At 46.4% G+C, this 24,390-nt stretch overlaps 1 pseudogene; it reads right to left on the reverse strand.

The window, feature by feature from the left end:
- Positions 1-22,429: 22,429 nt before the first annotated feature.
- LOC136593689 (U2 spliceosomal RNA) lies at positions 22,430-22,557 on the reverse strand (annotated as a pseudogene).
- Positions 22,558-24,390: the final 1,833 nt, after the last annotated feature.

Consider the following 24,390-nt stretch of genomic DNA (forward strand, 5'->3'; position numbering starts at 1 on the left):
GACGGTATGGTTACCTAAGGGGGGTGTGGTGACAATACGGTTACACTAGGAAAGTGGGCTTACATGAGGGGAGCGTGGAGGCGGTGCGGCTACAGAAGGGGAGTGTGATGGAACCCCTAACAATAATCTGTGCCGTGTCATTTCCATAAATGTCATAGAAGGTAATGAAAATGAAGTGAACAGTTTAGCATACAGTAATTCCCCTTTCACATGGGCCAAAATTCTCACTATTCTCACTTACCCAAAGGAAGCAGCTGGTGACAAAACATGAAACGTGGGCAAGGAGGCTCTGGTATCCTGTTGTACCACTTCTAGCTTGGATACAAGAGGTTATACAGATGGGAATGGAGGCTCTAGTACCCTGTTGTACGCCTTGTAGCTTGGATAAAAGATAAGATAAGGACAGGCAAGGGGACTCTAGTACTGCGTTGTACCACTTCTAGCTTCTAGTATAGAAGATGGGGAACAGGCGGCTATGGAGGCTCTATTCTACAGAATCAATACAGTAAGCAGTGGAGTAGGTCAGTAAATCAATGGCTGAAATAACAGTTGAATTGTGTTACCACGTTACTACTGACAGTCCTCACCTCTTTAGTAACAGGTGGCATGGCTGAAGCCTCATCACAGTATTTCAGTGCCAGAGCTTTCTGTCCTCGGTCTTTGTAGCACTGGGATGAAAGATAAAAAACACCAAAAAAAGCAAAAACCAGTAAAGCAATAGAATCTTACAGTAACTTTGGGGCATTACAGCAGCACACAATGTCCCTGCAGGTTGGATTACAGATGAGTGCTGCTGTATGGTGCCTTCATACCTCTAGGGCAGGATACCTACCTGATATGTATTGTCATGGGGCGCACCAAGATCTTGTCTCAGGCTTTGCTTGCAGTCCTACCATATCGCACTAAATGCAGAAGTGCAGTCAATGCAGCTTTTTACCTAAAATAGTAAAAATTGGTCAAAGCCTCATGCAGTGTATTACCTGACCCTGGAATAACATCAATGGCAATTATAAGAATAATGCTGATAATAATACAAATTCTGTATGTCTGTTTTCAGCCTTACAAAACTATAACTATAGAAGTTTAAATTTATACGTAAAGCTAGATATTTTTAGAAATATCTATATTGATATATAACTATCTATTTTTATAGCTAGATATATATCTATGCAGTAAGATACATTAGATCGATGGTGACACACGCACCCGAAACAAGGACCACAGGTTGTAAGCAGCCATTTTTCCGTCAGTCTCCACTGGAGTCTCTCCCAGGCCCAAACTGAACCTACCTACCTGAATTGTAAGTACCTACCTTCTTGTTCTCTATGAAAGAACTGAGCGTACCTTTTAAAAAAATGGCGTCGGCAGCAGCAACCAATCAGATTTTGTATAGTTTATGTATAGCTACCTGCCAGGGCTGTGCTGCGTATTTTGACCCACAGTATTTGAATGAATCTGAGCAAAGCAGAAGGAAAAAAGTTAAAGTTGTACTACCTCTAGCTTGGATACAAAATGTGAAACAGATCCTGTTGTATCGCCTCTAGCTTGGATACAAGACGTGATATGGGTGGGCAAGCTGCCACTTGGGATGCATTATGCATTGACACTTGGGGGTCAGGATAACAGCATGCTGACAATAGAGGGCAATGTATAGCTTTATGTCTTTGGTGATGTTAAATTCATTCTCTGTGGCTGATTTTACACAAGTGAGCACTATATCAGCCCGAGAAACTCAAACCTATATCTCGCATGGCAAATATGCGAGTGTGTCTGCCAGTGCAGTGCGCCTTGTAAGAACAATGCATTGCGATGTGTGTATGTGTGTAAAATATATACACATACATACACACATACATATACAAACACACACACACCGCTGTAGGAGCAACTGTAAGAAACAAAATAAATGGTGGGAATATGGCGGCCGCCTGATCTTTCACGCACATAGTATTCATAGGGGAGGTCCTATATTTTCTCGGTCAAGTATTAACGGGAGAGAATACTGCTGGTGAAAACGAAACCACAGAAAGCTTAGGCTTAGTTTTGTCCCAATATACGGCCGTGACAATCACCAGCGATGCTTTTTTTTTTTAGAGGATTAAATCGCATCGCTGCCGCGCACATTAAAAACCACGTTTTTGTTTAACGCGCAAGTCGGTAGGACTTTCCAATGTTAACATTGCAGCGCATATTTGTCGCCTTGTGATGCGATAAAACGCAGCCTCCATAGGATTACATGGGAGATTTTAAAAAACGCACTGCGCAGAAGGACACAGCAGGCTGCAATTTTCTCTCTCAACATCACATCAGTGAAAACCTTGCTGAAGGGAAGGGAACCGTCGGGAATCATTGGCTGCGAAATCTGCTTTTTTTTTTTTTTCAATAACCAACGCATCGGTTAAAAATGGCGCGATTTTACCCGCCGGTTTGAAACCACCCTAGAGAAAAATAGGGCAAAAAGATGGAGAACTGGGAGGTGACCCGCTAATCTCTATGGTGCTGTAAGTTTGGGTAAATCCAATAGGTGGTGCAACACGTTTCTGTAAAACCAACAGAGGGCGCTGCAATGTTACTGTAGAAACCAATGGACAGCATGGCAGGTAGCTATACATAAACTATACAAAATCTGATTGGTTGCTGCTGCCGACGCCATTTTTTTAAAAGGTACGCTCAGTTCTTTCATAGAGAACAAGAAGGTAGGTACTTACAATTCAGGTAGGTAGGTTCAGTTTGGGCCTGGGAGAGACTCCAGTGGAGACTGACGGAAAAATGGCTGCTTACAACCTGTGGTCCTTGTTTCGGGTGCGTGTGTCACCATCGATCTAATGTATCTTACTGCATAGATATATATCTAGCTATAAAAATAGATAGTTATATATCAATATAGATATTTCTAAAAATATCTAGCTTTACGTATAAATTTAAACTTCTATAGTTATAGTTTTGTAAGGCTGAAAACAGACATACAGAATTTGTATTATTATCAGCATTATTCTTATAATTGCCATTGATGTTATTCCAGGGTCAGGTAATACACTGCATGAGGCTTTGACCAATTTTTACTATTTTAGGTAAAAAGCTGCATTGACTGCACTTCTGCATTTAGTGCGATATGGTAGGACTGCAAGCAAAGCCTGAGACAAGATCTTGGTGCGCCCCATGACAATACATATCAGGTAGGTATCCTGCCCTAGAGGTATGAAGGCACCATACAGCAGCACTCATCTGTAATCCAACCTGCAGGGACATTGTGTGCTGCTGTAATGCCCCAAAGTTACTGTAAGATTCTATTGCTTTACTGGTTTTTGCTTTTTTTGGTGTTTTTTATCTTTCATCCCAGTGCTACAAAGACCGAGGACAGAAAGCTCTGGCACTGAAATACTGTGATGAGGCTTCAGCCATGCCACCTGTTACTAAAGAGGTGAGGACTGTCAGTAGTAACGTGGTAACACAATTCAACTGTTATTTCAGCCATTGATTTACTGACCTACTCCACTGCTTACTGTATTGATTCTCTAGAATAGAGCCTCCATAGCCGCCTGTTCCCCATCTTCTATACTAGAAGCTAGAAGTGGTACAACGCAGTACTAGAGTCCCCTTGCCTGTCCTTATCTTATCTTTTATCCAAGCTACAAGGCGTACAACAGGGTACTAGAGCCTCCATTCCCATCTGTATAACCTCTTGTATCCAAGCTAGAAGTGGTACAACAGGATACCAGAGCCTCCTTGCCCACGTTTCATGTTTTGTCACCAGCTGCTTCCTTTGGGTAAGTGAGAATAGTGAGAATTTTGGCCCATGTGAAAGGGGAATTACTGTATGCTAAACTGTTCACTTCATTTTCATTACCTTCTATGACATTTATGGAAATGACACGGCACAGATTATTGTTAGGGGTTCCATCACACTCCCCTTCTGTAGCCGCACCGCCTCCACGCTCCCCTCATGTAAGCCCACTTTCCTAGTGTAACCGTATTGTCACCACACCCCCCTTAGGTAACCATACCGTCTTCACACTCCCCGCATGTAACCATACCACGGTTCGAAAAGTGTCATAATAGAGCCTTAAAGGGGTTCTGTCATTAAAAACAAAAAAATATACTGTATACTTACCTATTGCTCCCCAGGGAGCCTGCTTACCTCTTCTTCTTATCCCAAATCTTCTCCTGGAGCCGCTTGTCACTTCGGTCACGTGACCTCCAGCAACCCGATTTTCCTCCATCCGGTCAAAAAGTGTACATTGCGCTACCTTCCGCTTCCTTCACTAGTGACGTATGCGTACATTGCCTTGTCAGGAAGCGCGGAATGAAAGCAGCCGTGCGAGACAATGGCGCGACTGCGCACGTGCGAACCCGGCACACGACTGCGCATGCAGCTATCCTGGAGATAGCTATAGTCTATGGAATATACACGGGCTTTAGCCTTGGCAGTCGTCGTCTTTAAAATCTATGTATAGCTACCTCCCATGCTGTCCATTGGTTTCTACAGTAACATTGCAGCGCCCTCTATTGGTTTTACAGAAACGTGCTGCACCTATGCTCCCTTTAATAAATGATCCCCAAATAGGGGACGTATCAGATGCAAAACGCTCAGGCAGCACTCCGGGCGCACCCACAATGCTCTGAGGGAGCTGGAAGACCTTTGCATAGCCCCACCCAACGCTTTATCAACCGCGCCCTCCCCCCTCCCCCTCACATCCTCCTCAGTCCTTCCTCTTGCACCGTGCTCACGCATCCTAGGCTTGCAGAGCCTGCAGGACTCGTCACCTCCCTACGCAGGATGGTTAAGCAGACGATGACACTAGAAGCAAGCACTAGTTTGCCTCTGAAGGTGCGTCCGTCGGTCGTTTTGAGAGATCTCTTTTGGTGGACGCATTTCGAGTGGGGACGGACGGAAACTTTTTCCCAAAAAAAGGAAAATTGGCTTCGAGCCCATAGGGCTTTATTGGCTTCCCCTGGGCTGGCATTAGTAGACCCTAGTAAGAATAACTATAGATCAGCATGGTCATCTGAAGAAGTTAAAATGTACAGCAGGCCTTTTTTTTTTCCCGCCATACATAAATAAATTCATCCATCCATCCATAACTATAGATTATATAGAGAAATAAATCTTGCTATTTGTATAGCGATAGATAGATAGATAGATAGATAGATAGATAGATAGATAGATAGATAGATAGATAGATAGAGTGAGTAGATTATAGACATACATTATATCCAGATGATAGATTTTAGATTATTTATATCTGTGTAGATTTTATCATCTATATTAATTATATAATAGATCTATGGATTATCTATCTATCAATCAATAGATCTATTATATAATCAACATACATTATAGAATCTACATATATACATAATACAGCTTTATGTGTTTGTGTATGTATGTAGATATATAAATATATATATATATATATATATATATATATATCATCTAAAATCTATCTTTAATCTATATGCACAAGATCTATAATTCAGATATAATCTATATCTATAATCTACATAATTAATAAATAGATAGATTCATTCAGTCATACTCATTCATTCATACATACATACATACACACTGTATGCAAATGAGCCAGGTGTCTGGCAGGCTGATGTCACTGCATTGTGAGGTCATCAATTTAGAAGTATAAATACCGGACTTGGCAGCCATGTTAGTCAGTCTCCGCTGCAGCTCGTGGACTGGAGGTGGGGGATCCCCTATCTCCTCCGAGAAGCCACAGAACTGGACCCTTTTTATTTTTAGCAGAGTGCATTTTTAATGCAGCACACAAGGGGGAGACAGCGGCCTACCAAAATCTACTGGGTCATATGACGTGGCTGGCGGTGGGCGGGGAAGCGGTTTTTACTCTATCTTCCGCTGTGCTACAGCGGAAGATAGCGTGACGCACTGCTTCCATTGACTAGAATGGAGGCCGGCCGCGCGTACACCCGCGGCAAATAAAGCATACCGCGGGTGAGGTCAGGTGATTTCACGGTGGAATTCCGCACCGTGAGCATTGAGCTATTGGGTTCAATAGAACCTAATAGCTGCGGGCAACGCAGCAGATTTACGCAGCATAAATCCCTCCGTGGGAATGAGCCCTAACTTTAGCCAGCAGAAGGTGCCATAGTATAAGGCAGAAAAAGAAAAGCCCCATGGCAACCCAAATCCAAAATTGGATTGCAGAGGGTTAAAGAGGCCCTGTCCTTTTTAGAACGACGGGGGTAAAATCATACGTCCTGATCAGCCCCGCCCCTGACACGTTGGCGCTTTGCGATAAATAAGTGGGTTTTGTGTTGCAGTTTGGGTACCCAGTCTCTAAAAGGTTCGCCATCACTGATATAGAGGAAGCCCCGACATGTTGGATACACATGGGAGTGCAGCGCCAAAAACGCATGGAACCGTAGTAAGAGGAAAAACAGTGTGAAAATGGCCTTATAAAGATATATGTTTACATTTAGGCTGGATTCCGATGAGCTTACGCATATTTGCACAGACAAAGAAATAACACGCAACGATTATCTCAGCTAGTGAAATAGACAATTAGTATAATATGCGTTCTTTCCCTATGAGAATGTACGAGAAAATATAGTATGCTGCGTATTTTTTTGTGAGATCGAAATGCACATGGAAAATACGCGCCTGTGAACAAACCCATTGAAATCAATCATTTCTATTTTCTGTGACTTTCATAGGTGCAACTGCCCCAGAACAAATGGAATCCTGTCCCCTTCACCAGCAGTTTACACTCCGTGCCAGTGCGCGGAAGTTTGGAAATTGCTACGGCGCCGCCCGATCTTCCCTGCAGGTACTGTCACTACATGATAGGGCAGGTATTATCTTTTCCCGAGCGCACAAATAACGGGCGGGAAAAGAAGTGGTAAAAACAAAACCGCAGAAATTCCAAATTGCAAGAGGGCAGTGTTTCGATACACTCTCCTGCTCTGAACAGAGCGGGAATTAAAAAAAAAAAATCAAACTGCCCATGTCCGTGATGTGAAATTAGTGGGCATGCACAGTGCTATACTTACCACATACGCGGCCTCTGCCGTCTATCTGCCGGCAGAGAGTATTGGTTGCAATTTGTAAAACACCGCAGGAGACCCACAGTGTGTTACGTATACGCCCGTGGACATGAGCCCTAAGGCTGCTTTCACACAGGCGTCTGGTAAAATGCTGCATTTTAAAGTGTTTTCGAACGCCATTTTCAAACGTGCTCAACAGCGTTGTGTAACGCACTCCATCATTACAATAGGTGATGAGGGGCGTTAAAAAGGGCTGAAACAAACTAAAATAGAGAGGCCTTAGAGACAAAGTCTGTTTGCTCCTTAACCCCTTATTGACCGCCCTATAGTGTTTTTGATCCCTAGGGCCGTAAAAACATGCTCACTCTGAGGATTAAAGCCCTGGGGGCTGTGGACATGACAGCTCCTGGCGGAAGATGATGATTGGTATTTGTTTCGGGGGTGGGGGGAGAAATTTCCGGAATACTCATTGGGTGTCTCGTTTGAAGTTTTTGCATCTATGGTCGGGGAATGGGAGAGCCCAAATCTTATAGTTCCAGTGTATGTACAACCTTCCACGAGAGCGCGGGGACGTTACTAGTCTAAGTAAACGATGCGCATAAATGCCACAAATGTATTAACCCTTAGGGCGCCGACGCACTGGCGATTTTTATTTTTTTATTTTTTTTCCCCCCTGCGAAATTCGCAGCATTTTTTTCTCTGCAGTGGTCTATGGGACTTGTAATGTTAAAATCGCGATCGCGCAAAATCGCAATTTATCGCGATTTTGCGCGATCGCAATTTTAACATTACAAGTCCCATAGACCCCTGCAGAGAACAAAATGCTGCGAATTTCGCAGGGAAAAAAATCGCCAGTGGGTGGGCGCCCTTAATCGTACTGACCAGCAGATTGTGTGCCTTTAGGAAAAGCATAGGTGTACCGTCAGGTGTCACAATTGCAAACCGGCCCCTGCGGTGAGGGAACTCAGAGGCCCCCACCATATAAAGACTGTGCATGGAGTGCGTTACTCCCTTGCCGCACTGCCTGTTGTGGGAGGGGGTGGAGGGTTGGCCAATGCAGTGTACAGCGCGGAGCTGGTTGATGACATCATCATTCTTCTGCTCCTGGCACCCGTGTGGTCTCCTCACACTACCAGACAACTGTTGTGGGAGGGGTGGAGGGTCGGCCGGCGCGGAGTTGGATGATGACATCATCATCCTGCTCCTGGCGCCTGTGTGGTCCCTTCACACTGCCGGACGCCTGTTGTGGGAGGGGTGGAGTGTCGGCCGACGCGGTGTATGTAGTGGAGCCGGATGATGACATCATCATTCTTCTGCTCCTGGCACCTGTAGAGAGCATTGGTCCTGTTCCGGAGGGCTGGTCCCATGACTGTCATATTCTGACTGCCCTGTGTTTGTCCCCCCCTTCCCCAGGGGTCAATGTATTTCTTGGAAGCCCCTTGAGGACATGGCCATATGAGGCCTGGTGAAGTGTAGTTCTTATTTTCCCATCTCTCGACGCCTGTGATGTATTCCAGCATTAATGCCCGGATACATTGTGTCCTGCGGGGGGCAGATTATCTCCATATCAAACACAACACTTGGTTTTGGAAGTTCTTTTCCCATCCCCGCATTCAGCATCCCATAACTTCTGCATCTTTCCCGGTCAGAGGTATGTGAGGCCTTGCTTTCTACGTGACGAGCTTTTTGCCCCATTTTGGGTCCATACTTTTGATCACTTAGTATTTTGCCTCCATTTATTAGAGGTTTGTCTTTCTCCAGTTTTTCTGTGTTTGATAGTGTATTCAGTGTATTGTACAGGCCATTACGGATATGGTGATACCAAATATGGGGGTCTTCACCCCCCCCCCATATGAAATAGAGGAAAATGCACAGAAAAGTTGAATATCTATATCTCTCTCTATAGGGGCCACAACAGCCATGATTATACAAGAGGCTTCTGTACCGCAATGCCTCATCAGTTACAGTAGTGATCATAGGTAATGGCAAGCAGGGACACCTGTTGTCATGGCAACCAATCGGCCCGCCACGATTACAAGGGCCAGACGACATAACATAGGGAGCATGCTCGCTCAGGGAATCCTCTACTTGCTGCCATCTCAACAGAATGTAGGAGTTTAATAGTAGGGATCGCTATCCTTAGGTACCCTGCTGTAGCAGTGGGAAGCCCGCTATCGGATGGTGTGAGCTCAGCTTCTGATCCCACGCCATCCACATGATGTACGTTTGTGTCCTGTTGTGGCAAGTACCACACAGCCAGGACAGACGTACATCCGGTGGCATTAAGGGTTTAACCCCTTAAGAGATAACTTATGTCCTGGGTGGCTGGTACTTGCTGTAAACTCGTGGGAGCAGAATCTGAGATTGTACTATCCCACAGTGGGAGCTGGCTGGGACTGACAGCAATCTATGCTGATCGTGGCATGTAAAGGGTTCACAGAGGGAGCTGGCTGGGACTGACTGCAATCTATGCTGACCACGGCATGTAAAGTGGTCAAAGAGGGAGCTGGCTGGGGCTGACAGCAATCTATGCTGACCGTGACATGTAAAGGCTTCACAATGGGAGCTAGCTGGGACTGACAGCAATCTATGCTGACCGTGGCATGTAAAGGGTTCACAGTGGGAGCTGGCTGGGGCTCACAGCAATCTATGCTGACCGTGGCATGTAAAGGGTTTATAGAGGGAGCTGGTTGGGACTGACAGCAATCTATGCTGACCGTGGCATGTAAAGGGTTCACAGAGGAAGCTGGCTGGGACTGACAGCAATCTATGCTTACCGCGGCATGTAAAGGGTTCACAGAGGAAGCTGGCTGGGGCTGACAGCAATCTATGCTGACTGGGCATGTAAAAGGTTTACAGAGGGAGCTGGCTGGGACTGACAGCCATCTACGCTGATCGCGACATGTAAAGGGTTTACAGAGGGAGCTGGCTGGGGCTGACAGCAATCTATGCTGACCGCGGCATGTAAAGGGTTCGCAGAGGGAGCTGGCTGGGACTGACAGCCATCTTGGCTGACCGCGGCATGTAAAGGGTTCACAGTGGGAGCTGGCTGGGATTGAAAGCAATAAATGCTGACCACGGCATGTAAAGGGTTTACAGAGGGAGCTGGCTGGGGCTGACAGCAATCTATGCTGACCGTGGCATGTAAAAGGTTTACAGAGGGAGCTGGCTTGGGCTGACAGCAATCTATGCTGACCGTGACATGTAAAGGGTTCACAGAGGGAGCTGGCTGGGGCTGACAGCAATCTATGCTGACCGTGGAATGTAAAGGGTTCACAGTGGGAGCTGGTTGGGACTGACAGCAATCTATGCTGACCGTGGAATGTAAAGGGTACAATGGTGTCGCATCTGTAAGAAGTCCCCGTGCTGCACGCAGATGGCGCAGAGCGGTGCAGTTGGGGCCGCGCCATGTCCGCTAGGTGCTGTTATTCACCCGCCCCTCCAGCCTCCTGTGCGGCAGCAGCCATGCATGAAGACTCGGCCTGCGCTGTGCAGATGGTTCTGTTGTGCGCATAAACCTCTCTTTATTTATGACCCCACTAGTCCCAGCGAAGACTAGAGAGCCCCCCCCATTACCCACAATGCCCCAGCGGAGACTATGGCCCCGCCCATTACCCACAATGCCCTGGTTAAAGCAGCTGTAAACACTAATGCCCACTAGAGATATGATGGCCTCACCTGCTGGATGTGCAGCTCTGCCTGCAGGAACTGAAGGCCACCGCACCCACCCCAAAAGACATGAAGTTCAGAACTGCTGCGTCCTCCCCAGCGCTGCCGCCCACTAGCCCCGCCCCGCGCTCACTGATTGGATGGTGCGTCTGGAGTGTAGTGGCTGCTGGGAGATCCTACCACCAGCCAATACATTCTAGCCAGCAGATCAGTGAAGTCGCTAGAGTGGAGCTACTGAAGAGAGGAGCCGCTCCAATCTAGTCTTGTGGAGCTAGTGAGCTCCATATTACCTTCAGAGGGGAAGGATGGGTGGGGGGCTGCTGGATCCTGACAGTCATCAAAGGGATGACAACCAGCTAGAACTAGGAGTAATAGATGCAATATAGACCATCCACCATAACACTGATACATATGGTTGGTGAGGAGACAAACTGCTATAGGCGTGCCGCGCGCGTGCGCCGGGCACATCCGCCGGGCCGAAGAAAGAAGATCTGCCCGGTCCGCTACGGGTAAGTTATTCTTATTTTAGGTCTCCCGCGGATCCGGACGGCTTCTATAGGCTTCAATAGAAGCCTGCGGGAGCCGTCCCCGCGGGAGACCCGCACCTAAATGGAGCATGTCCACATTTTTCTTAATTCACTTTTATTGACCATCCGCAGGTATTTATCTATCCGCGGGTGGTCATTGCATCCCTATGGGGTGCGGATCCGCGTGCGGGTGATCCGCTGCGGATTTTAATTCTTCTTTTCCCCGTGGACATGAGGCCTAAAGGCTCTGCATATCCAGGTGATTCTGATATTGTTTTTTTGCCACATGTTGTACTTGATTTAGGTGGTGAAGATCGGGCGGCGCCTGTCATCTCGTAGCAATTTCCAAACTTCCGCGCACTGGCACGGAGTGTAAACTGCTGGTGAAGGGGACAGGATTCCATTTGTTCTGGGGCAGTTGCACCTACGAAAGTCACAGAAAATAGAAATGATTGATTTCAATGGGTTTGTTCACAGGCGCGTATTTTCCATGTGCATTTCGATCGCACAAAAAAATACGCAGCATACTATATTTTCTCGCACATTCTCATAGGGAAAGAACGCATATTATACTAATTGTCTATTTCACTAGCTGAGATAATCGTTGCGTGTTATTTCTTTGTCTGTGCAAATATGCGTAAGCTCATCGGAATCCAGCCTAAATGTAAACATATATCTTTATAAGGCCATTTTCACACTGTTACTACGGTTCCATGCGTTTTTGGCGCTGCACTCCCATGTGTATCCAACATGTCGGGGCTTCCTCTATATCAGTGATGGCGAACCTTTTAGAGACTGGGTACCCAAACTGCAACACAAAACCCACTTATTTATCGCAAAGCGCCAACGTGTCAGGGGCGGGGCTGATCAGGACGTATGATTTTACCCCCGTCGTTCTAAAAAGGACAGGGCCTCTTTAACCCTCTGCAATCCAATTTTGGATTTGGGTTGCCATGGGGCTTTTCTTTTTCTGCCTTATACTATGGCGCCTTCTGCTGGCTAAAGTTAGGGCTCATTCCCACGGAGGGATTTATGCTGCGTAAATCTGCTGCGTTGCCCGCAGCTATTAGGTTCTATTGAACCCAATAGCTCAATGCTCACGGTGCGGAATTCCATCGTGGAATTCCGCACCGTGAAATCACCTGACCTCACCCGCGGTATGCTTTATTTGCCGCGGGTGTACGCGCGGTCGGCCTCCATTCTAGTCAATGGAAGCAGTGCGTCACGCTATCTTCCGCTGTAGCACAGCGGAAGATAGAGTAAAAACCGCTTCCCCGCCCACCGCCAGCCACGTCATATGACCCAGTAGATTTTGGTAGGCCGCTGTCTCCCCCTTGTGTGCTGCATTAAAAATGCACTCTGCTAAAAATAAAAAGGGTCCAGTTCTGTGGCTTCTCGGAGGAGATAGGGGATCCCCCACCTCCAGTCCATGAGCTGCAGCGGAGACTGACTAACATGGCTGCCAAGTCCGGTATTTATACTTCTAAATTGATGACCTCACAATGCAGTGACATCAGCCTGCCAGACACCTGGCTCATTTGCATACAGTGTGTATGTATGTATGTATGTATGAATGAATGAGTATGACTGAATGAATCTATCTATTTATTAATTATGTAGATTATAGATATAGATTATATCTGAATTATAGATCTTGTGCATATAGATTAAAGATAGATTTTAGATGATATATATATATATATATATTTATATATCTACATACATACACAAACACATAAAGCTGTATTATGTATATATGTAGATTCTATAATGTATGTTGATTATATAATAGATCTATTGATTGATAGATAGATAATCCATAGATCTATTATATAATTAATATAGATGATAAAATCTACACAGATATAAATAATCTAAAATCTATCATCTGGATATAATGTATGTCTATAATCTACTCACTCTATCTATCTATCTATCTATCGCTATACAAATAGCAAGATTTATTTCTCTATATAATCTATAGTTATGGATGGATGGATGAATTTATTTATGTATGGCGGGAAAAAAAAAAGGCCTGCTGTACATTTTAACTTCTTCAGATGACCATGCTGATCTATAGTTATTCTTACTAGGGTCTACTAATGCCAGCCCAGGGGAAGCCAATAAAGCCCTATGGGCTCGAAGCCAATTTTCCTTTTTTTGGGAAAAAGTTTCCGTCCGTCCCCACTCGAAATGCGTCCACCAAAAGAGATCTCTCAAAACGACCGACGGACGCACCTTCAGAGGCAAACTAGTGCTTGCTTCTAGTGTCATCGTCTGCTTAACCATCCTGCGTAGGGAGGTGACGAGTCCTGCAGGCTCTGCAAGCCTAGGATGCGTGAGCACGGTGCAAGAGGAAGGACTGAGGAGGATGTGAGGGGGAGGGGGGAGGGCGCGGTTGATAAAGCGTTGGGTGGGGCTATGCAAAGGTCTTCCAGCTCCCTCAGAGCATTGTGGGTGCGCCCGGAGTGCTGCCTGAGCGTGTTGCATCTGATACGTCCCCTATTTGGGGATCATTTATTAAAGGGAGCATAGGTGCAGCACGTTTCTGTAAAACCAATAGAGGGCGCTGCAATGTTACTGTAGAAACCAATGGACAGCATGGGAGGTAGCTATACATAGATTTTAAAGACGACGACTGCCAAGGCTAAAGCCCGTGTATATTCCATAGACTATAGCTATCTCCAGGATAGCTGCATGCGCAGTCGTGTGCCGGGTTCGCACGTGCGCAGTCGCGCCATTGTCTCGCACGGCTGCTTTCATTCCGCGCTTCCTGACAAGGCAATGTACGCATACGTCACTAGTGAAGGAAGCGGAAGGTAGCGCAATGTACACTTTTTGACCGGATGGAGGAAAATCGGGTTGCTGGAGGTCACGTGACCGAAGTGACAAGCGGCTCCAGGAGAAGATTTGGGATAAGAAGAAGAGGTAAGCAGGCTCCCTGGGGAGCAATAGGTAAGTATACAGTATATTTTTTTGTTTTTAATGACAGAACCCCTTTAAGGCTCTATTATGACACTTTTCGAACCGTGGTATGGTTACATGCGGGGAGTGTGAAGACGGTATGGTTACCTAAGGGGGGTGTGGTGACAATACGGTTACACTAGGAAAGTGGGCTTACATGAGGGGAGCGTGGAGGCGGTGCGGCTACAGAAGGGGAGTGTGATGGAACCCCTAACAATAATCTGTGCCGTGTCATTTCCATAAATGTCATAGAAGGTAATGAAAATGAAGTGAACAGTTTAGCATACAGTAATTCCCCTTTCACATGGGCCAAAATTCTCACTATTCTCACTTACCCAAAGGAAGCAGCTGGTGACAAAACATGAAACGTGGGCAAGGAGGCTCTGGTATCCTGTTGTACCACTTCTAGCTTGGATACAAGAGGTTATACAGATGGGAATGGAGGCTCTAGTACCCTGTTGTACGCCTTGTAGCTTGGATAAAAGATAAGATAAGGACAGGGAAGGGGACTCTAGTACTGCGTTGTACCACTTCTAGCTTCTAGTATAGAAGATGGGGAACAGGCGGCTATGGAGGCTCTATTCTAGAGAATCAATACAGTAAGCAGTGGAGTAGGTCAGTAAATCAATGGCTGAAATAACAGTTGAATTGTGTTACCACGTTACTACTGACAGTCCTCACCTCTTTAGTAACAGGTGGCATGGCTGAAGCCTCATCACAGTATTTCAGTGCCAGAGCTTTCTGTCCTTGGTCTTTGTAGCACTGGGATGAAAGATAAAAAACACCAAAAAAAGCAAAAACCAGTAAAGCAATAGAATCTTACAGTAACTTTGGGGCATTACAGCAGCACACAATGTCCCTGCAGGTTGGATTACAGATGAGTGCTGCTGTATGGTGCCTTCATACCTCTAGGGCAGGATACCTACCTGATATGTATTGTCATGGGGCGCACCAAGATCTTGTCTCAGGCTTTGCTTGCAGTCCTACCATATCGCACTAAATGCAGAAGTGCAGTCAATGCAGCTTTTTACCTAAAATAGTAAAAATTGGTCAAAGCCTCATGCAGTGTATTACCTGACCCTGGAATAACATCAATGGCAATTATAAGAATAATGCTGATAATAATACAAATTCTGTATGTCTGTTTTCAGCCTTACAAAACTATAACTATAGAAGTTTAAATTTATACGTAAAGCTAGATATTTTTAGAAATATCTATATTGATATATAACTATCTATTTTTATAGCTAGATATATATCTATGCAGTAAGATACATTAGATCGATGGTGACACACGCACCCGAAACAAGGACCACAGGTTGTAAGCAGCCATTTTTCCGTCAGTCTCCACTGGAGTCTCTCCCAGGCCCAAACTGAACCTACCTACCTGAATTGTAAGTACCTACCTTCTTGTTCTCTATGAAAGAACTGAGCGTACCTTTTAAAAAAATGGCGGCGGCAGCAGCAACCAATCAGATTTTGTATAGTTTATGTATAGCTACCTGCCATGCTGTCCATTGGTTTCTACAGTAACATTGCAGCGCCCTCTGTTGGTTTTACAGAAACGTGTTGCACCACCTATTGGATTTACCCAAACTTACAGCACCATAGAGATTAGCGGGTCACCTCCCAGTTCTCCATCTTTTTGCCCTATTTTTCTCTAGGGTGGTTTCAAACCGGCGGGTAAAATCGCGCCATTTTTAACCGATGCGTTGGTTATTGAAAAAAAAAAAAGCAGATTTCGCAGCCAATGATTCCCGACGGTTCCCTTCCCTTCAGCAAGGTTTTCACTGATGTGATGTTGAGAGAGAAAATCGCAGCCTGCTGTGTCCTTCTGCGCAGTGCGTTTTTTAAAATCTCCCATGTAATCCTATGGAGGCTGCGTTTTATCGCATCACAAGGCGACAAATATGCGCTGCAATGTTAACACTGGAAAGTCCTACCGACTTGCGCGTTAAACAAAAACATGTGGTTTTTAATGTGCGCGGCAGCGATGCGATTTAATCCTCTAAAAAAAAAAAGCATCGCTGGTGATTGTCACGGCCGTATATTGGGACAAAACTAAGCCTAAGCTTTCTGTGGTTTCGTTTTCACCAGCAGTATTCTCTCCCGTTAATACTTGACCGAGAAAATATAGGACCTCCCCTATGAATACTATGTGCGTGAAAGATCAGGTGGCCGCCATATTCCCACCATTTATTTTGTTTCTTACAGTTGCTCCTACAGCGGTGTGTGTGTGTGTTTGTATATGTATGTGTGTATGTATGTGTATATATTTTACACACATACACACATCGCAATGCATTGTTCTTACAAGGCGCACTGCACTGGCAGACACACTCGCATATTTGCCATGCGAGATATAGGTTTGAGTTTCTCGGGCTGATATAGTGCTCACTTGTGTAAAATCAGCCACAGAGAATGAATTTAACATCACCAAAGACATAAAGCTATACATTGCCCTCTATTGTCAGCATGCTGTTATCCTGACCCCCAAGTGTCAATGCATAATGCATCCCAAGTGGCAGCTTGCCCACCCATATCACGTCTTGTATCCAAGCTAGAGGCGATACAACAGGATCTGTTTCACATTTTGTATCCAAGCTAGAGGTAGTACAACTTTAACTTTTTTCCTTCTGCTTTGCTCAGATTCATTCAAATACTGTGGGTCAAAATACGCAGCACAGCCCTAGAGGAATTCGTTAAGGGGTCTAGTTTTTTAAACAGGGTCATTTGTGGGGGTTCTCCCAAGTGCTCAAGGGCTCCACTAGTGAGCAATAGGACCTAAAACACTTTCATGCAAAATAACTGTTCACAAAGCCACCGGCTGCTCCTTTCGGTTTGGGCCCCATTGTGCATACGGACACAAGATTAGGGCCACAATGGGTATATCTCTGAACACGGGACATACGGGGGGTCTCCATTTTGGGGTGCCAATCCTCATCTTCATGTGCAATATAGAAAAAAAGCCCATCATTAAAATTAAAATGACATATTTGCAAAAATATGAAATTTAATTTCTTCCCCTCCAAATTGCATTAATTCTTGACAAAACCTGTGGGGTAAAAATCCTCCTGACCCCCTCAGTGAATACATTAAGGGGTGTAGTTTATAAAATGGGGTCATTTGTGGGGGGATCTATCATTTGGACACCCATGAGACTTTGCAATCTTGGCTTGGTGCAGGAAAAAAAAGTGTTCCTCAAAATGTTAAAAATCAATGTAAAATTTGTACGTCTCCTGTTTTTCTAATGTGCGTCCAGAATAAAGTAAACAGATGGAAATATATATCTTATCAAAGATTTGTACAGTATGTTTGCACATATTTGAGATATTGTGGCTGAAAATAAATTACATTTTTATAAATTTTTTCTCAATTTTGACGCTTTTAATAAATATACACTAATTTTCTCAATTGCGCGATCGCAATTTTAACATTACAAGTCCCGTAGACCCCTGCAGAGAACAAAATGCTGCGAATTTCGCAGGGAAAAAAATCGCCAGTGGGTGGGCGCCCTTAATCGTACTGACCAGCAGATTGTGTGCCTTTAGGAAAAGCATAGGTGTACCGTCAGGTGTCACAATTGCAAACCGGCCCCTGCGGTGAGGGAACTCAGAGGCCCCCACCATATAAAGACTGTGCATGGAGTGCGTTACTCCCTTGCCGCACTGCCTGTTGTGGGAGGGGGTGGAGGGTTGGCCAATGCAGTGTACAGCGCGGAGCTGGTTGATGACATCATCATTCTTCTGCTCCTGGCACCCGTGTGGTCTCCTCACACTACCAGACAACTGTTGTGGGAGGGGTGGAGGGTCGGCCGGCGCGGAGTGGGTGATGACATCATCATCCTGCTCCTGGCGCCTGTGTGGTCCCTTCACACTGCCGGACGCCTGTTGTGGGAGGGGTGGAGTGTCGGCCGACGCGGTGTATGTAGTGGAGCCGGATGATGACATCATCATTCTTCTGCTCCTGGCACCTGTAGAGAGCATTGGTCCTGTTCCGGAGGGCTGGTCCCATGACTGTCATATTCTGACTGCCCTGTGTTTGTCCCCCCCTTCCCCAGGGGTCAATGTATTTCTTGGAAGCCCCTTGAGGACATGGCCATATGAGGCCTGGTGAAGTGTAGTTCTTATTTTCCCATCTCTCGACGCCTGTGATGTATTCCAGCATTAATGCCCGGATACATTGTGTCCTGCGGGGGGCAGATTATCTCCATATCAAACACAACACTTGGTTTTGGAAGTTCTTTTCCCATCCCCGCATTCAGCATCCCATAACTTCTGCATCTTTCCCGGTCAGAGGTATGTGAGGCCTTGCTTTCTACGTGACGAGCTTTTTGCCCCATTTTGGGTCCATACTTTTGATCACTTAGTATTTTGCCTCCATTTATTAGAGGTTTGTCTTTCTCCAGTTTTTCTGTATGTTAACAATATGAAAAGTCCCTTTTTTTTTTTTCTCTTTTTCTCTTTTGATTGTAATGGAAAATTGTTAATAAAGAGACAATTAAACAGGGTCATTTGTGGGGGTTCTCCAAAGCCGCTCAAGGGCTCCACAAGTGGGCAATGGGGCCTAAAACACTTTCATGCAAAATAACTTCACAAAGCCACCGGCTGCTCCTTTCGGTTTGGCCCCCATTGTGCATACGGACACAAGATTAGGGCCACAATGGGTATATCTCTGAACACGGGACATACAGGGGGTCTCCATTATCAAAGATTTGTACAGTATGTTTGCACATGTTTGAGATATTGCGGCTGAAAATAAATTACGTTTTTTTTTAAATTTTTCTCAATTTTGACGCTTTTAATAAATATACACTAATTTTATCAGACTATTTTCACCTCCTAAATGAAGTACAACATGTGGCAAAAAAACAATATCAGAATCACTTGGATATGCAGAGCCTTTAGGCCTCATGTCCACGGGGAAAAGAATTAAAATCCGCAGCGGATCACCTGCACGCGGATCCGCACCCCGTAGGGATGCATTGACCACCCGTGGGTAGATAAATACCCGCGGATGGTCAATAAAAGTGAATTAAAAAAAATGTGGAGCATGAAAAAAAATGGACATGCTCCATTTAGGTGCGGGTCTCCCGCGGGGACGGCTCCTGCAGGCTTCTATTGAAGCCTATGGAAGCCGTCCGGATCCGCGGGAGACCTAAAATAAGAATAACTTACCCGTAGCGGACCGGGCAGGTCTCCTCTTCTTTGCGGCCGGATCTTCTTTCTTCGGCCCGGCGGATGTGCCCGGCGCGCGGCACGCCTATAGCAGTTTATCTCCTCACCAACCATATGTATCAGTGTTATGTTGGATGGTCTATATTGCATCTATTACTTCTAGTTCTAGCTGTTTGTCATCCCTTTGATGACTGTCAGGATCCAACACCCCCCCCCCAGGATCCAACAGCGTCCCACCCATCCTTCCCCTCTGAAGGTAATATAGCGCTCACTAGCTCCACAAGACTAGATTGGAGCGGCTCCTCTCTTCAGTAGCTCCACTCACTTACAGAAAGGAAGCAGCTGGTGGCATCACCAGCTTGTTCACACTCAGGAGGCTCTATTCCCTGCAATTGGCTTAGTTCCGTGGGTTTGCATAGTTATTGCCTAATACATCTCTAAACATCTATAGGCAACACACTGTTCCTGCTTTTTTTCACTCCTACTTTAATAGATAAAGATATCTTATTTGGACAATTGGTATGTTTCTCCGAAGGTTTGTTCAGTTACTGTTTGTTACAGTATTGTGATGGAACCTGTACGTTTGCTAAAAAAAAAAAAAGGAATTAAATACTCAAATCTAATCTAATGTAATGTCTTTTTCGACCAATAAGACAAATTGAACACAGCAAGTGTGTGTGTGAGAGAGAGGGGGTGGCTGAGTAAGTGGGTGAGCAGGCGGGCAGCTGTGTGAGGAGCAGAGTGTTTAGGAAAGTTTCAGAAGGAGGACCAGCACATTGGATAACTTTTTCGTAGAAAAATCAGCTTTTATTTTCATTCATGACAGTTCCCTTATTTGTATATTACCCAGAGGAGCGTGCATGGCCAGGTTCGTCTCCTTACTCAGTTTGTAGGTGCTCTCCCTAAGGAGGATTCATGCCAGCTCCTTCATTTGCATATTACCCAGAGGAGCGTGCATGGCCAGGTGCATCTACTTACTCAATTTGTACTTGCTCTCCCTAAGGAGGATTCATGCCAGTTCCCTTATTTGCATATTACCCAGAGGAGCGTGCATGGCCAGGTTCGTCTCCTTACTCAGTTTGTAGGTGCTCTCCCTAAGGAGGATTCATGCCAGCTCCTTCATTTGCATATTACCCAGAGGAGCGTGCACAGCCAGGTGCGTCTACTTACTCAATTTGTACTTGCTCTCCCTAAGGAGGATTTATGCCAGCTCCCTTATTTGCATATTACCCAGAGGAGCGTGCATGGCCAGGTGCATCTGCTTACTCAGTTTGTAGTTGCTCTCCCTAAGGAGGATTCATGCCAGCTCCCTTATTTGCATATTACCCAGAGCAGGGGCGTAGATAGAGGCTCATGGGCTCGGGTGCATAAGTTTAGCTTGGGGCCCTCTACAGACCCCTCCAACCTCCACTCCTTTTCACGGCTACTACTTCTACATCACTTTTAGCTCCATTACTGTTTTTTTTTTTAATTGCCCACCAATAGATCATTGGTAATCAGTGGTTTTAGCAGAGTTTTAAAACATCCAGAACACAAGCCTCAAGGCATGCTTCGCTTCCTCAGGAAAGAAAAAGAAAAAAAATATATATATATATACATACACATACACACACACACACACACACATATACAGACATATACACATATGGAGACAGCATAATAACAATATATACAATAGAGACAACATTATATGGATGAGATTTCTTTAAACGTGTGACTACTTCTCCATTCACTTCTGTGGAGCTGACGGAGATGGTCAAGCACTGAGCTCCCATGAACGGCGGAGTCGTAGTCATGCAATGAGACTAGTGCTACGCGACCAAGATTGCTGTATAGCCCTGCGACCTCACACTCTCGGGCCGGCTTCACACCACCGGTTTCCTATTGTTCAATCCACAGTCGTCGTCCACACGGAGGATCCGCAGCAAATCACATGCATTGAAAGATACATACTACTGCTACTTCCTTCACTCTCGCGGTCATCCGCATTGCAGATTCTGCAGGAACGCAGGGTCACCGTCTGGGTTAACGGCCAGATTCCGCAGTGGTATCCCGCATTCGGAATGTGAAGCGGTCGTGTGCAACCGGCCTTACTGAAGACAATGGAGTTGCGATACAACTCACAAGTAGCTGCGACCAATATATTGCAAAAATCCAACCTCGTAGAGGTTTAAGCAATCTATAGGTTGTGGGAACTTGCGCGACCCCATTGATATATTTGAGAATGCAAGTTCACAGGGCTGCACAGCGATCTTTGGTCACATGACCCATGTCATGGCGAAAGACTCCATAGAGCTCCAGCCTTAGGGCTCATGTCCACGACTGTGTTCTCACCGCAGAGACGCAGCGTTTTACGCATACCACCGTGGGCTCTTCGGCCAGATTCACACAGATGTATTTGCGCAGCATATTATGCATGAAAAATATACATGCTAAATACACGTCAGTAGAACCCGCTGATTGCAGCGAGTTCCTTCACATAAGTGTATTTTGCATGCGCATTTTGTTAAAAAAAAAAAGCAGTCCCCTTTATTTTCTCGTGCATTTCTGCAGGGGCAGAACATGTATTATTCTAATTACACTAATTGCCCATTTCAATAAATGGCGGCATGGTTGCGTGTTTTTTTGCGCTTGCAAATGTGCTTGATTCGTGCTAACAAAAGTACAGTAAGGGCCGCTTCACACAAACATATTTGTTTCAATGGATGCCTTCAGAATTCTCTTTACTCACACATTTCGCATGCGTGCAAAACCTCACCATGCTCTATTTTTGTGCACATTTGCGCACCAAGGGTCCCTGTACAAGTCTATGGGAAGTGTGCACGTAACCGATTCCTATCTCCAAAAAAAGTTATAATAAACAGCGATAAAGTCTTATAAACTCCAAAATGGTACAAATAAAAACTACAGGACATCACGCAAAAACACGAGCCGTCGCACAAGTATCATGCGATACTTCCGCCATGTATCACGTGGACATGAGGCCTAAATCTAAGTGCTTGGTTGTTAGCAGCCGCAGCTGCGCTGCACCTCTTGCTCATCAGTTTTTTTTCCTGCTTTTGGAAACTGCTGTAGGAAAGGGGGTGCACCAGTACTGGAGGTACTGCAATACCAGGTCAATGTGCGGAGTGGACAGAGCAAGCACTTTTTCCAGCTCCCTGTTCTAAAAATCCATTTAATATATGATCCCCAGATAGGGGACGTATCAGATGCAACACGCTCAGCCAGCACTCCGGGCACACCCACAATGCACTGAGGGAGCCGGAAGACCTTTGCATAGCCCCGCCCAACGCCTTCTCAACCAGGGTGAGCCGTCCCCGCGGGAGACCCGCGCCTGAATGGAGCATGTCCGGATTTTTTCCTGCACGCGGGACCCGCGCCTGCAGGGAAAAATGACATCCGCAGGTATTTTACTACCTGCAGGTGTCTAATGCATCCATATCCATTGCATAGCGCCGATCGCAATGTCGGGGGTGGGGGGGTCCGAACAGCCCGGGATGACAGCTCCATGCTGCGGACACCGACAGCATGGAGCTGTCATGTCCAGAGCCCGAGGGGCTTTATTCTCTGCAGGACACATGTTTTTACTTCCTCAGAGAATAAAGCCCACTTCGGGAGGACGTAAAAACACTATGGCCCGGGGCGTGGCTTAGCAAGCAAGGAGAGAGGTCGCACGCTGTTTTGCTCCTCCACAGAATCTCCCTTTTCAGCCCTTTTCTGGGTCAAATCAGTGACCCAAACAGAGGCAGACAAGAGCACAGCACCTGGGGACCCACCAGAACCCACAACCGGCCCGGACAAGGCTCACCTGGTGATCTCCAGCCGCCAAAAAGAAGCCGAAGAGCCGCGGCCCTGCACAGCGGCCCGCGCCCTAACCCGACAAGTACCGCGCTCAGAAACACCCGGCGAGGACCGCTCACGGAGCCCCAAGCAGAGGACTATGGCACAAGGTAACCCCTGCCGACTTGGAGGGGAGGCTCTGTCACCCTCAGTGCCCGCGCTCTCACCGCAGCGCCTTGCAAATACACAGCCGCGGCTCCCTCCCTCTGAATATACCGCCGTGGCCACCAACCTGCAACTCGGCGGCACATACAATCATCAGGGTGATCCCCCGCTGGACTAATCCCCACGCTGGTGGTTTTCCCCCTCCTGCTCCCCAGAGCCGACAATCAGCACGGGCGGGCACACCGGAAGATCTGCACCTAGTCTCTAGCTCCCTGTGAGGCAGCGGCCATCTCGCCCCCCCTCCCCCCTGAGTCGAGCAGGCTGCTTGGCATACTAGCCAGACCAGAGCAGAAAAGTAAAAAAGAGAGGATACTGTGATCCTCCCAGCACATCAACACCAGGCAAAGTTTAAAGCAGTACTCACTATTTCTGACGTGCAGCGGGGGAACGGAGGTCCTCTCCCCGGAGCTCTCAGACCGACAGCAGGCTCCATTAAAGTGTAGTGCAATTCAAATATCAATGCACCACAGCACCATCTAGTGGCCAAAACAGAGATAACCAGGACCTGAACCTCTTCTCATCCCTTTCTCAAAGCACTAAACAAAGCCAATCCTTGCCCATTAGAAAGAGCAACGAGGCCCCTAAGGCCTCCTTCCCACGAGCGTGACGGGCTCCGCCGCGTAATATTACGCAGTGAAGCCCGTCACGGCGCCCCCCAGAGACCCCATACTTACCAGCGGAAGATCGCGTGAAGACACTTCCCTGCACACCGCCGTCGCGTCATGTGACACGCCCACCGCGTCACATGACGCGGCCGGCCGTGTCACGTGACGCGCCGGCCGCGTCATATGACGTGCGGCGGTAGGCGGGGAAGCGTTTTTTCACGCTATCTTCCGCTGGTTGCAGCGGGAGATAGCGTGAACGGAAGCCGTCAGCGCGTACACCCGCAGCAAATAGAACATGCTGCGGGTGACAACGGGAGATTTCACGGTGCGTAATTCCGCGGTGGAATTACGCATCGTGTGCATTGTGCTATTAGGTTCAATAGAACCTAATAGCATGGGGCAACGCAGCGGATTTTTGCCGCGGATTTA

This window comes from Eleutherodactylus coqui, unplaced genomic scaffold (genome assembly GCF_035609145.1).
Source record: "Eleutherodactylus coqui strain aEleCoq1 unplaced genomic scaffold, aEleCoq1.hap1 HAP1_SCAFFOLD_196, whole genome shotgun sequence".
NCBI classification, from domain to species: domain Eukaryota; kingdom Metazoa; phylum Chordata; class Amphibia; order Anura; family Eleutherodactylidae; genus Eleutherodactylus; species Eleutherodactylus coqui.